Source organism: Ambystoma mexicanum, chromosome 4q (assembly GCF_040938575.1).
Source record: "Ambystoma mexicanum isolate Mex_15411 chromosome 4q, UKY_AmexF1_1, whole genome shotgun sequence".
NCBI classification, from domain to species: Eukaryota; Metazoa; Chordata; class Amphibia; order Caudata; family Ambystomatidae; genus Ambystoma; species Ambystoma mexicanum.
This window is the reverse complement of record NC_090928.1, coordinates 931,935,452-931,950,438: the sequence shown is the minus strand read 5'-3', so window position 1 is coordinate 931,950,438 and position 14,987 is coordinate 931,935,452.

The following is a 14,987-nucleotide window of genomic DNA, read 5'->3' as shown; positions in this document are numbered from 1 at the left end:
ATTGAAAATTTCTGATGAAACCTTTCGCAAGATTTTCCTGTAAACACTCTTTCAAAAACTCATTTTCTTTCTCTGTTAGAGCATATACTCTACTGCTAGGTAATAATGCTCCATCTTCTAAATCAATCTTGCAGTCGTAAGACCTGTGTGGCGGTAACTCACCAGCCTCTTTCTCACCAAAAACATCGTTAAAATCAGAATAACACTCAGGTAGAATTCCCATAACAGCTCCAATAGAATGACTTACTCCACCATTATTTGCCAAACTCAGAATGTCAACTCTTTCAAATTTCTGACAATACTCTTGAAAATAATCTGAGTTAAATCTCACTACTCTCCTTCCCTAATCAATTAATGGATTGTGTGAAGTCAGCTAATGCATACCTAAAATTATTTTTAATTGAGGAGCATCGATAAGGTTAAAAATAATCTCCTCTCCATGATTTTCCATAATAACCATATGTAAGGGAACAGTATCATGTGTAATTGGACCTGATGTCAAATACGACCCATCAACCACTCTGACCTGTTCCAATTTCTCTTTCACCACCAAAGGGATATCTTAAGATTTAGCCAAACCGTTGTCCATAAAATTACCTGTTGCCCCTGAGTCAATCATGGCTGGACCTGAACCCTTTAGAATTCCCTCAAAAGACAAGGATATGTTGATGGTAACGTGGGGCACTGCAGCTTGAAGAGTATTTGCAGCTACTTGAGGACTAAATCCTGACAACCTTGATTTCTTGGGAGATAAGGACAATTACTCAACAAATGGCTGCTTCTACCACAATATAAGCATACATTATTTAATCTCCTTCTTTCCATTTCCTCTTTAGTCAACAAACCTCTCTTACTAACTCCTGAAATTGATGTCTTGTCTCTTTCCTCCCTACCCGAAAATTCCTTATTTTTCTCAACTCTTTGAACTATCTTACCATCTCCAAAACCCTTCCTTTTCTCACTTCTTCTTTCAATTAATCTGAAATCCACTTGTAAGACTAAATCTATTAAAGCCTCACAAGAAGTAGGTCTATCTATAATAGTAGCCAGTGCGCCCTTTAAATCATCCCTTAAACCTCGATTAAAGAGTGTATAAAAAAAAGTGAAGTTCACATTGTGTTAAAAATTTTGAACATTTTTTAGGATCTCCACCAAACCGCTCAGGTGGGCAAAAGGAACTGGAATCCTCAAGTTCTCAATTCCTCCTGTCACATTCTGACTACTACTGGAATCTTCTCTATTCCAAATTGGAGGTTGACCCCTTAGTTCCTCTGTCTCTCCTCTTTGCTGCTTAAGAGTTCCTTGGATTTGAGAAACAGCTTCCCCCAACTCCTCAACCTTTTTACTAATCTTTGCATTCTCTTGATGAGAGATACAAAGCTCATCCCTCAATTCCTTAATTAAATCCCCTATCTCAGCCATAATTTCCAATGGACTCAGCAGCTCAGGCGGACTCAATTTATTGGCCTTTCATTCTGTCCGGTCCTGTACCTGTGTCCGCAGAAGCTGCTGAGCCTCCACAATCCCCCCGAGCTGTGTAGTCAACTACTGAAATAAAACAGCAGAAATCTCAACAACTCAAAGGGAAAGGGGGAAGTGGAGAAAATAACAAAAGACACAGGTAACTCTTCTTGATGTTGAGAACCTGCAAAGTATAAAGAACATACATTACATTCTCATAAACTAATACTGTTCTCTCTCAACCCCCTTAAAGAAATTAATATACCTGTATTGCCTCCCTGAAGAGCTGGAAGGCTTGAAAGATTATAATCTCAGAATGATATGTTGAAAACTAAAGTTACTTCTGAATGCATGTATTCTGAGATTTTACTATTCATGACTTATTAACAAAAAGTTCATGAGATTTCTCTTTAATAATTCAAGTTGCCGTTCTTCCTTTAAACCTTTGACTTTATAACTTGAAATGGATGCAGCATTCTTTAAACAAGTTACTTAAAAGTATCTCTTTCTCAAATTATAGTTTTTTTGAAAAAGTTGAAACAATGCTGGTTTAGGAATGTAGATTTAACGATAATGTTGTTCTTTGAATTAAAGTCTTTAGCAGTTTTCCTTTTGATTGAGTTCAAAGATACTGTCTCTTTGCACTTTCACTTTGCTTACAAATAACTGTGCATGTGTATAAACGTCTTCAGCACTGGGTATAAGCTTGCGTATTGAACGTTTTGTTTTCAGGACTGACTGCGCATGTGTTCAAGACCAGCGTAATGTTTGCGGCGAGTGAAACCCAACACTTGATGCCGCAACGCTGACTAAATGTAAAAGAGCTGAATTTGACTAAATATACACTGCGCATTCGAGCGATTCCACATTATCACTGCGGCGGGTGAAAACAATCACTCGGTACAGTTTCCTCAGGTTCAATGAAACTACGCAACTGAAATAATATATGACACTTCCTCTCTGCGCATGCTGGAACTACTGTTCTCTTCCGAGCATGCGCTAATGAGCAGTTTCAAAACAAAAAGGTAGCGACATGCGTATTTAAAGGAAATAACGTTAACTGATTCTCATTAACAATACATTTTAACTTCTGAGCTCACAAGATAATCACGCATGTATAAAATACACTTTTCTTTATCTAAGCATGCGCGAAAGATTAGCATTTAAGCATTGGATACATTAAAACAGTGTGAAATATTTCACTTGAAGACTTTAACAAGAAATCTCATTAAAATGGTAATGAAATGTCTTTGACATATATTAATTCCGAATCAGATTTCAGTTGCTTAAACTTTATGTAAAACCAAAACTGAAATTACTTTCAATAGAAGAAAACCAGAATTCATAGTCTTTTTCAGGAATCTAATTACCTAGCTAAATACCTAAAGTTGTGCCAAACTGAAAGCGCTTAAAAGTTTTATACTTTACTTGACTTGAGGTCAATGAAATTTTCAATTAACTGAATTACTGTCTTTTTAAATTGACTTGAATGCTGCGCTCCCACCAAAACTCTGCATGTCTTGTCCCTTGCAGAACAAACACCAAACCAGCTTCCTAAGAAGATTTTAGTTCTTTAAATAATTAAAACTTTAACCAAAACTAAGAATAGCAAAATACAGGACCTTCCTCATGAAGTCTAGACAATGAAAGGCAGTTTAGAACCTTGAAAATGCTTCCAAGTCTCCTTAGCTTCCAATCACAATGTATCATCTTGACTACCAATCCGATCCCTGATTGATTCCCCCCTTCCTTCCCACCATGTTGGATTGGGACACTCTCCCTCAGATTAAAAGATAGTTAAGGAATATGAGGGGAATAAACGCATAAACATCAATAAACATTTAAAGCAGTTTACAACTTAAAGGGAACTCAAATAAGTGTAGACTGGCAGTGAATTATAGATTGGCAGAGGATTGAAACCTGACACTGTTCAAAATTCAATGAAACAATATTGAAAAAAGAAATGCAACCAATAATTGAAATTTGCTCCACAGACAAACTGGACGTACATGGTATGACACTACCCATGTGTCAACAAGCCACAACAAGACTAAGGTGGTAATTCATAGAATCCAGCGCACAAGTGGTGCACGCGGTTGGCGCACAGTGTCCGCGTGCGACAGTCTGCGCCAGCCGCGTGCACTAAAATCCATTTACGTGCACAGCGTATTCATGGATTTCAACATCCAAAACCAGCCGTGGCGCAGAGTGGTGCAGCGACCCTTCAGCAGCACCAGTTACACCCCAACCCATCCCTGTGTGCCATGCACAGCGCACAAATCCTGTACATGGCGCACAGGCCCCAAACCACGAAAACGCGATTGGCCCTGTGCGAGTGGGGTACGTGTATTACTGGGGTTCGCGGGAAGTTTCACACACGATTGGCCTTGTGCGAGCAGGTTACGTGTATTACTGGGGTTCGGGGGAAGTTTCACACGCGATTGGCCCTGTGCGAGCGGGGTACGTGTATTACTGTGGTTCGCGGGAAGTTTCACACGCGATTGGCCCTGTCCGAGCGGGGTATGTGTATTACTGGCGTTCGCAATTGAGTTTCACACGCGATTGGCCCTGTGCGAACAGGTTACGTGTATTACTGGGGTTCGTGGGGAGTTTCACATGCGATTTGCACTGTGCGAGCGGGTTAGATGTATTACTGGGGTTCGAGGGGAGTTTCACACGCGATTGGCCCTGTGCGAGCGGGTTATGTGTATTACTGGAGTTCGTGGGAAGTTTCACACGCGATTGGCCCTGTGTGAGTGGGTTATGTGTATTACAATGGTTCGCTGGGAGTTTCACACGCGATTGGTCCTGTGTGAGCGGGGTACGTGTATTACTGGGGTTCGTGGGAAGTTTCACACGTGATTGGCCCTGTGCGAGTGGGGCACGTGTATTACTGGGGTTCGCAGTTGAGTTTCACACGCGATTGGCCCTGTGCAAGCGGGTTACGTGTATTACTGGGGTTCGCAGTTGAGTTTCACACGCGATTGGCCCTGTGCGAGTGGGTTATGTGTATTACTGGGGTGCGCGTGAAGTTTCACACGCGATTTCGCTGTCAGAGTGGGGTACGTGTATTTTGGGGGTGCGCGTGAAGTTTCACACACGATTTCACTGTCAGACCGGGGTACATGCATCCAGTGGGGTGCGCGGGGAGTCCCACATGTGAATTGGCAGTGTGGGTCCTCCCAGGTGTCTCCTCTACCCCCTCCACGGCCCCTGCAGGCAGCCCACACCACAGGAGACTACCCTGCACCCCTGGTCATGCCCCGCACGCAGCCCATCTACCATGGGCATGCCCCCCGGCCAAGCCACATGTCACGTTGCAATATGATCACCAACTCATGTCCCCCTGCACCCCCACCCCCCAGTGGTGAGGTGCACCTGCCAGCAGGCCCCCACTCATGTCCCCCTGCACCCCCAGCCCCCAGCAGTGAGGGGCACCTGCCAGCAAGCCCCCACTCATGTCCCCCTGCACCCCCACCCCCCAGCAGTGAGGGGCACCTGCCAGCAGGCCTCCACTCATGTCCCCATGCACCCCCACCCCCCAGCAGTGAGGGGCACCTGCCAGCAGGCCCCCACTCATGTCCCACTCATGTCCCCCTGCACCCCCACCCCCCAGCAGTGAGGGGCACCTACCAGAAGGCCCCCACTCATGTCTCACTCATGTCCCCCTGCACCCCCACCCCCCAGCAGTGAGGGGCACCTGCCAGCAGGCCCCCACTCATGTCTTCCTGCACCCCCATCCCCCAGTAGTGAGGGGCACCTGCCAGTAGGCCCCCACTCATGTCCCACTCATGTCCCCCTGCACCCCCAAACCCCAGAAGTGAGGGGCACCTGCCAGCAGGCCCCCACTCATGTCCCCCCTACATGAATTAAAGATGCACAATCATGGCCCTCTTCCACACCAAAATACCACAGCACGCCACCCCATTCTTGAGACGCAATGATTTCCCAATCCACCCCACACTGACATGCCTATCTCAAGACACAAACCAAAAGTCAACTATGTACATCAACACATGTCCGTCACACACACACACTGGTTGGCATTGATTGTGTAAACCCACATTTTCACATGCATTAACCCAATGAGCGAATCCCACACATGGAACTAAAATATCAAAATGTATTATGTACAAAAATAAAGCAATGCAATGAAAGCATAACAAAATAGCAAACATGAAATGAAAAGCATAACCAATCCAAACAAATCCGAATGAAAAATAGTGAAAAACTCTCCCTCCACCAATGCAAATCCAAAGGAAACGTAAAAAGAAAAATCCATTAATCCATGGTGAAATCAAAAGAAAAAGTTCAAAATAATCCACTGTCCAACTATGTACAATCCATAGTCCAAAAGAAAAATCAATTATTCCATGTTCAAAATCAAATAAAAAGTTCAAATAAATCCATTGTCCAACTATGTACAATCCATTGTCACGGGTCAATAAGCCCAATGAGAGAAATGAAACCTACCTAAGAAACTACCTAATAAAGAAAACTATATACAAATGTGTGTGGCATAGTCCATTCACCACAAATCAAAGGACAAGGAAAAGGAAACCTAACACTAAAAACAATTTACAACGGCAGCGGGCTAGACCGATGGCTCACTTCCCGATTTCCCGGGCCAGGGCATCATCGAACTCCTGCTCGATATCCCGGAGGCGATCCTCTTCCATGGCCCGAGGGTTCGCAGGGACGATGACATGTGGACCTCAAACTCCCTGCGAACTGCCTCGAGGCACTCGGCCCGCCTCAGAGCCCTCCGCATGGAGTTCTCCGCCCTGACTATTGTGAGCCGTGCCTCTTCTGCCCGCTGCCGCTCCGCATCTATGGCCTGGCCCAACTGCTGCCACACGGAAGACACTTGCAATCCTGGGTCCTCCTGCCCTCTGGCCGATGCCTGCCCCTCTGATGATGAAGGCCCCGAGCCATCATGGCTCCCACCTTGTTGCTGCTGCTGCTGTGCCTGTGCCTGCGCCCTGGCTCTTGCTGCCTGCACATCCTCCTCCGGCTGGGGTGCAGTTGTTGAGGTGGCCACCCCTGCCCGATGTCCGACTCCCGACTGTGGCAGGGATGTGTCCTCCACCAGCCTGGCCGCAGGGTCAGAGGCAGCTCCACAGGGTACCCAGGTGATACATGGGTGGGAAGATGGCATGGAGGACGACTGGCGCATAGGGGGTTCAGGTGAGGAGGGGGTCGGAACAAGGTCCAGCAAATGGAGGAATCCGGCCGTGGTGACCCGTCCCAGTAGGTCAACGCGGTCAAGGAGTCATTCGAGATGACGTGCAGTGTCCTCACGAAAACACTGCAGGTCACCTCGCATGCCCCGTTGACGCAATGCCACCCCACTCAGGACAGGCTCAACCCAGTCCCGGATGGCCACGTCCGCAGGGAGAGGAAGGCCAGTTGTTGTAAGCGGATCCCCTCCCTGAAAACGGGTCTGGACGTAGGCATCCCTGTTGGTGCAGGATGATGCAGTCACAGGATCGGGGACAGGATTACACACAGGCACCTTGTCATGATCACTGCTTCCAAGGAGCCAGAACCAGCCCAACGTCCTTGGAAGCAGGCCCCTAACCCTAATCCTAGGCACCAGCCGGTCCCCACGGGGACCTTTTGGACCTTGTCCTGGCGCCGGTGGCACCAGGCTCATCAGAATCATCGGTCCCGGCACTGGAAGCGCCGGGCTCATAATATGTGTACAGATGCTTGGGTGGACTTACCTGCGGCAGACCATGCTGCTTACTTACCAGCCTCTTAGAAGTCCTCTGTGAACAGGAACTACTTTCTTACCTGGGTGGGGCAAGCTCCACTCCCTGGATTCAGCACTGGAAAGCTTCTGGAACTGGAACTCTTTTCTTACCTAGGCGGGGCCGTGGAGGAAGACGCCTCATCACTCCAAGGCTATTTAAACCACACCGGATAGACGAAACGTGCTTCGCGTTATTCTGCATCTGCAGCAGAACGCTCACCGAGTCTGTTCCAGCCTTTCTTCTTACGATCCCGAATCTGCAAGAATCATACTCACCATTCCTGCATCCTGAATCTGCAAGAAGCATACTCACCATTCCTGCATCCAGTCGACAGCAGCACCTGCAGAGACAAGAAAAGCAGGTTAGCAAGGCAGCTTTAACTCGCAGTGCTACTCACCTGATCCATCGGCTGCGGTCATTTTCGGCACGCTGCACCTCCGCCTGCGAAGACAAAAGCATTGTCACTACTTACCGGCACTCCGTGAATTCTGGATTTCTTCACACTGCATCGCCGCCTGCGGCGATAAAAGCATGGTATCTACTTACGGACATTCCGCGGACTCCGGCGCTGCAAACCAACTTCTGAAAGACAAAAGAAGAGACATTAGACAGGTATTTACTTACGCCCATCGCGCTCTTTGCAATAGAACGCCTGCTCTTCAGCACGAACTACGCTGCAAGGAAAAGACAGTTAGAGCGCTTGCATTTACTCACGCATTTCCAGGCGCTTCACTTCATCTTCCTCAAGAGTCCTGCAAGACAAAAGGGAGAAAAGCATTATACGAAGTCCTGTTCAATGTTAAACGTGCCTTGCACCTAAAGACTATAAAGACTAAAAAGGTGTCTGGAAACTCACCGCTCGTGCAGTTAACGACGGTAACGGTCTTCTGAGTCCAAGAGGCCTATGTTTCACCAGTGAAGGAACTGGAAACAGCGCCCTGCACCAGACGCAGATGGAGAGCCCAGCATTCACCTATCTAAGGTGAGCACGTTGACCTGGGGGCTCTACGGAGAGGGAGAGAGAGGAAGAGGGACATTGAACAACCCAGACCATTAACCCCCATATTCTTTCACCTGCAGAAACCTCACCCTACGTGTTTGACACACATTGCGAAGAGGTTCGACCCCAGAAGCCCACCGGGTTCTGCACATCACCTTTCGAGTCACAGACACCTTCCTGCCAAGATCAGCGCCTCCGTGGGAATCAGGTGAGCGTTACACACCTCCGCGGCAGCCTGTGCTACCTCCTGTCCCTGCCCCTGCACTGCACCACTAGCACCAGTGGAATCCCCACTACCAGACCCCGTGTCTGTCCCTTCCACGGCCTCCTCCTCTACCAAACCCCCCACCAACCTGGATGACTCTGTGCCATCTTCCTCCGTCGGACCCTGTGGGGTCTCAGCTGCCCCTTCTGCTGCTGAGGAGTCCAACTCCGACCTCCGCCTCTTGGACCTACCCTCGGCAGCTGCGGCCTGGGATGCGGCACCGGACTACTCACTCCCTGACGAGATGACAACCTGGGCGGGGAGCCGGGCCATGCATCTCCGGCTGGCGTTGCGATCCTTGCCGCCTTGCTCCACAGCACCCTCTCCGCCCTCTTCATCAGTTGACGCTGCAGACAGGGAGATAGGACACAGGCATCAGTGCACTGCACAATGGACTGATACACACATGACAGTTGCACATGAGTGGCAGTGTCAAACTTCAGACATGACATCACAATCCCCAACACACATGTCATTTCAACTCACACACATGAGCAATTCCACAGCAATATCGCACCAGGCAGCACCATCCATACACATACAAAAGCATGAGCAGCTGAAGGTGAGCTTGACATCACATGAAACACGGGGAGTGCACAAGACATGACCACACGCCACCACACTTACATGCATGTGTACATCTCCACCAACTGTCACAGTGATGAGATCGCCATCCATGTCACATCTGGCATTCAGCCTTCTACATAACAGTGTCACATGCATCCATGTTGCATCACAGTTGCACACTTGTCAAATACACACACATGCACATGTACACAGTGCAGATACATGCAGCTCGAACCAACATCCATGTGTGACACCGCAACCATGGCCCTACAAAAACACATGTGCAACCTGCACACTACTGGCACACCACGATGCGCACAGCGTCCAATCAGTATGCATGTACACTTACCGCTGGACTCCAGACGGGTCTGCCTCTCAAGGACCTGGATGTGGAGCGCTGGGCATATGCGTTCCAGGACCCTCATTTGGTGGTCGGACAGGTGGCCCCGGCGCCCCTTGGCATCCGCTGCCTTCAAGAGGTGCCGGGCCTTGTCGAGGGTCCTGGACCTGAAGTCCTCCCAGCGCTTCTTGACATGTTTGAAGTCATGGACTGCCACCCCCTCCTCATTGATGGCAGTCACGATGTCCATCCAGATCCTGGTCCGTCCTTCATGGTCGGCGTGAGAACTTCCAAAGAGGGCATCATACTGCCCCAGGACTGGCTCCACCAGGACACCAACTTCCCTGGCACTGAAGCTGGTGGCCCTCTGCCTCTCTGGCTGGGGGTTGCCAGTGGTGCCAGATGGTGGTGTGCCCGACATGGCAACCCCAAAAGCAGGTGTGGGTGGGTAACTGGGTCCTGGGGCTGGGCTGTGGAGCGATGGTATCCCAGTCGGGAGTCTTCAGTTCCATCAGGGGTGGTCACAACAACTGCCCCCCTGCAGATGGCTGATGTGCAGGCAGCAAATAGCAGGGCACGAGGGCAGCAGGCAGGCAGGCAGCAGCAGATGGCAGGTGGGAGCGTGCTCGGGGCTCTGGGAAGCAGTAATTCGGCCTTCTGGACAGGAGAATTGTCTTCCGTGTGTTGTTGCATGGCCAGCATAATACGGAGTGATTTGGCATGTGAAAATCTTGCACGTCTGCGTGTAATTCGAGGAAAGGCCCTTAGCGTGTAAGCGCATCTGTGACGTTACACACGCGGGCGTTTCCTCGTGACGTGGGCATAGTGGTTCAGGGCGCGTGAAAAAACTGTACGTCCACGTGTGAATGCGTGTAATCCGAGTAAAGGGCCTATGCGTATGTGACATGACGCGCAAGGGCGTTTCCCTCAACACGGTTGCATGTTCATCATACACCTGCAAAACCTGCACGTCAGCTCATGTAATTGGAGGAAAGGGCCTTAGCGCGTACATGCATAAGTGACGTTGTACATGTGGGCCGGTTTAAAAGGTACGTGTAGGACGCCATTTCCTTGTACGTACTTTTCGTGGAGAGCGAGTGGGTGAATTCTGTATTTCTTGTCAGTTCACACGTGATTACTTCACAGCGTTTCAAGTTCGTACTCCCTGTTACCTCTAACAGCGTTCAATTTTTTTTGTTGGACCTGTTTCCTCAAACAGCGTTCACTTCTTCTTTTGTCCTTTCTCCTTAGAGAGCGTATAATTCTTCTTCTGGCGTGGGTGCTGCCAACGCGCACACGTGAGTCTTTTTTAAGTTCTTTTTCCAGGCAGATGGTGAGTCGCGCACGTATTTACCGACTGTGCTTGCCCCGTGTGTCGCGTTCCCCTTCAGAGGTCATTTTAGGCTGCGTGTATTACGCGTATGCTTAATTTTGTGTTTCTGGGCGCCACAGCCTAGTGCGGGTTCATTTTTCCACACACGTGGTCTACGAGGGGTTGCGTGCACGTTACTTTTTTTTTTCGGGGTGCCTGTGCGTTGCGTGACCCGTCATCTTTCCCCAGGGGTCACAGACAGCCTTGCTAGAGCACTAGGGTAAGAATTCCATCTAGTACCCTACCCCTTTCACCCCCAATTGCCCAGGACAATTGTTCACTGCTACTCCCATACGCACAAGAGCATCAGTGCCATGGTTGGGAGGCGACCAAGCGGTAAGGGAGGCAAAGGTGGCCGACCTCCAAAATGTGGGCATGGTGGGCACGGTAGGGGACGTGGCCAGGATTGCAGGGTGCCCCTAGATCCCCATGTGTGGAGGAGCAATCAGGGACACCCATGCCCCCTCCCCATGGTTGTGGGAAATGTAGCTGACACCATCCCAGCTCAGCCCTTGTTGGACCAGCCATTGTGGCACCTGAACCGGCACAGGATGACTCCCAGGCTGACTTCCAGGTCAGCAAGTCTAAGCCATGTGTGGCGGTGCAAGTTGGTGTCACCTGGCCACGTGGATCTGGGGCAGCTATGACATCTGCTGCCCCAAATAGGCAGGGTGGGGAGGCTGCAGGGGCATGCACCCAAGACTCTAGGCTCTGGCCAGCCGTAGGCCATGCACCCAAGACTCTAGGCCCTGGCCACAACCACTGCAGCATATCACACCCATAGATCACACCCATAGAATCAAACATTTTAACTGTGCTATATGGGCTACTGCATTTTTTATGTCCGCACAGAGCCACGGTGACCGCGGACATGACGAACACATCAGGGGCGACTGCCACCTAAACAAATTGAGAATTTGACACATCTCTTACTCCCCCACCCTCGCCAAGCACTCTTATACACCAACACACTCACCAAAGTTGTATTTCTCCCCCGTTTGTCACCGCTCTATCCGCGGATGTCTGCAGATCCAAGATGGCAGGTGCATCAAAACAATATGACGCACCTCACGCTTCTTTCCAGCCAAACAGCAAACACGTCCCATGTCCGCTGACATGTGGGATGTATTGACCCACTCCGCTGTGCTATGCGGCATCACCCTGCCAGTTATGGGGAACGAAACAGCAACAATGGCGGCAAAACCCTTGTGCGCGCCAAAAACCTGCCACCCATGGTGCATGTGCGGGGAATAGAGCACACCCTGCAGAAATGTGCCAGTAGGTCCCATGACCAGCAAACAGAGTGCAAACAGAGAAGCAGCACTGTGCAAGTGAAACCCCAAAATGTGCCTACAAATGTCATTTGCTTTGTTGCTAAAAACTCCAAAATGCCTATAACACAACACTTTTACATTCAAAATTTTGCCTGGTGCTAAAATTCATGTATCTAATGAAGCATTGTAAATATAAAAAGTCCTAATATGAAGAGCAAAACATTCATCAGAAAACTGGATTGTCTGTAAACTGACAGCATCTATGCCACAATATGGGTGCAGTACCCTTGGCCACCTGAATGACAGCTGTCAGAGTTACTGATGAAACTTTAAAAGTGAACTGAATCTCAAAAGCCTGCTGGATTAGCAAACATAAAAAGGAGTGTTGCCAAAAAGGAATACAGATCTTAGTTGTGTTTTTATCGCATAGATTTTAAGGCCAAGAAAATAATGAACTTATGTTTGATGCAACAAAGAAGGGCCTTCCTCTCAGCAGAAACTCACAAGGGAGGTGTTAATTGCAGGGTGGAACAGAATCTGGTCTACAGAGAGCTAAGGAACAATGGACATCCTCCAACCGAGGATATTGAAGGTGTGAAAGTCCGTAAAATTGCTGCAGCCCAGGAAACTCCTGGCTGACAGAAGCAAATTCCAAAGGAGGGGGCCACCACATGCTTCAAGGAGTGACAAATACTGACCATTTGGTGGTAACATGGTATCTAATGGATATTTTTAGAAGGGGTACACTTATTATCAAAAGGGGTGCAACATCTGAAAATGTCAGATTCATTAACCTAAATTTTAGCACTACCTTTGAAAACTTAGTACAGCCGTGTAGCTTTTTCTGAACAGGAATGGCAATAAATGTGGGTTTATGGGGTCTGTATTTCTGCGAGAATTGTGAAACTTTGTACACTCATTCCCATGTTAAACACCCACATTTGTGGAGAGTTGCTTAAAATGTGGAATTTGTGTTCATAGCGAAAAGGACAAAATTCTGTAGAAAGTTAAAACAAGATCCTACAGCTGCAAGATTTTGATGAGAAGATGCTACATAAAATATGGCATCTTTGTGTGTAATTTGTATAAAAGTGACGAATGTAGGAATGTGTGTTTAGTGGAAAATCCGATTTTGAGACCAGTGACTAAATGGGTGTCTCTGAGGACTGTAAAGAAAATCATAAAATGTGACATCAGCCTGCCTCGACCCAATTGCCCCAAATGCAAGGCGGAGATGAAGTGTTGACCCTATCCCAGCTCAGAGGGGCAAGCTTAGCTAAACCGGCCCCTACACCCCCTTGGTGATGTCATTTTTAAAGGATAAATAGAGACAGCTGACAGCACATAGGAACAGCCAGATCCATTCACTTTCCTGACTGCTGACGGAGCGCCCTGCTGCTGAAATCTACATCTTCTTTGTTCCAGACTCCAGAAATCTGGCAAGCAAAGGCCGATTGCATAGCGGAACCATTCTCAGCTTGGCCTAGGGTAAGCATCATAATACAGCCGGGCGTGCTGTTAATGCTTGCCTGGGGAACTGAAATATCCTCAGAACCAAGAAGGGCAGATCCGTTCCATTCCTATGCCGTGCTGTGACCAGAGCGCCTTGCTGACCCTGTCCAATCAATGGTCCAGCTGTCTGTCCCTGAAAGATCCGATTCAATGGTCCAGAATCCTGACGGTCCGAAATCTTAAATCCATTTGTTTTGTGAGTATTAACAGGAAGCTAGAAACTGTTGATTCACATGCATTATCTTGTCCCCTCCTAACCTCTGAACTATCCTTACTTCCATAATCAGTAATATTGTTTAAATCCGTAGTGAAATCTTATTCTCTCTATCTGTAAAAGTATAATTTTCCTAGTCATTTTGTGACTGTGATCTATTAATTTAATTTGAGTGACCAGCCTAGCGCTCTAAGGTGTACATTGAGGAACCAGGACTGAATCACAAATCACTCCTGATTCTTCCGTTGTGCTGTCCTGGTGGCTTAGTTTGGATGCTCTAGTCCATAGTCAATATTTTTCTGATTTTAAAACTAAAGCCTCTGTCCAAATCCGCGCCTATAATTTGAAAAACGACTTTCACTAAAACGTCTATAGCTCCCTCAGTTTTTGTGATACAAATGATGAAATCTCAACTCCTAATTGTACCTAACATCCATAGCTATCCATAGAATCCAAAACCGCATTTCAAAACAGTGTGATTCTCCCGTTATCGCGAATATCGCACACGGAAAAGTTTGCCACAAATTTTCATTTTGAGAAATGTTTACACGTGTGAAATAGCTTCCATTTGTTTCCTACTTAGATTTTAAGATTGCAAATGTTTTCTGCTGACTAAATAATTGTTTATGCTTGTGTGCAACAGTTCAAAGCGGCTCCGGTAGGAATTTAGATTAATTTAAGTATTTTTCCACACATTTAAAGTTCTTGCTCAGCCACTTTAAAAGTCATGCTGACAATTGAAAAGCCCACTTTGTTTTTCTCTTTCTGTGTAAGGGGGGAAGAGGGAAGTGAGACACTGTTTCATCTGTACTATTCCTGAATACCTGTTCTCCCCTGCCATCTCTTTGCGTTGCCTATTGGGGGTTGACGGGTGTTACAGGGGGAACCTCTAACCATAGTGCTATATGATCTGAACCAACACAAAAGTATTATTTCTGTGCTGCATTTGTTTAGCTCATTACTTATTTCTAGTGTATTAAAGATATTATTCAGTGTTCTGTCACTCCATTGGTGATTGTTGTATCTATTAAAATATATATGGTGATTTTGATTTTAAATAAGTAAATAAATAATACCTTTTACAAACCAGCCTGATTTCTGGTCCAGCGTGACCTGGGGTATTTTTAAGTAAGGGGTGTGATACGAGTGGTACATCTTTCATATAATTGAATCTATATATCAAATAAGTTTTTCCATTGTGCTGTACACTAGGCCGAGAGCAGAGT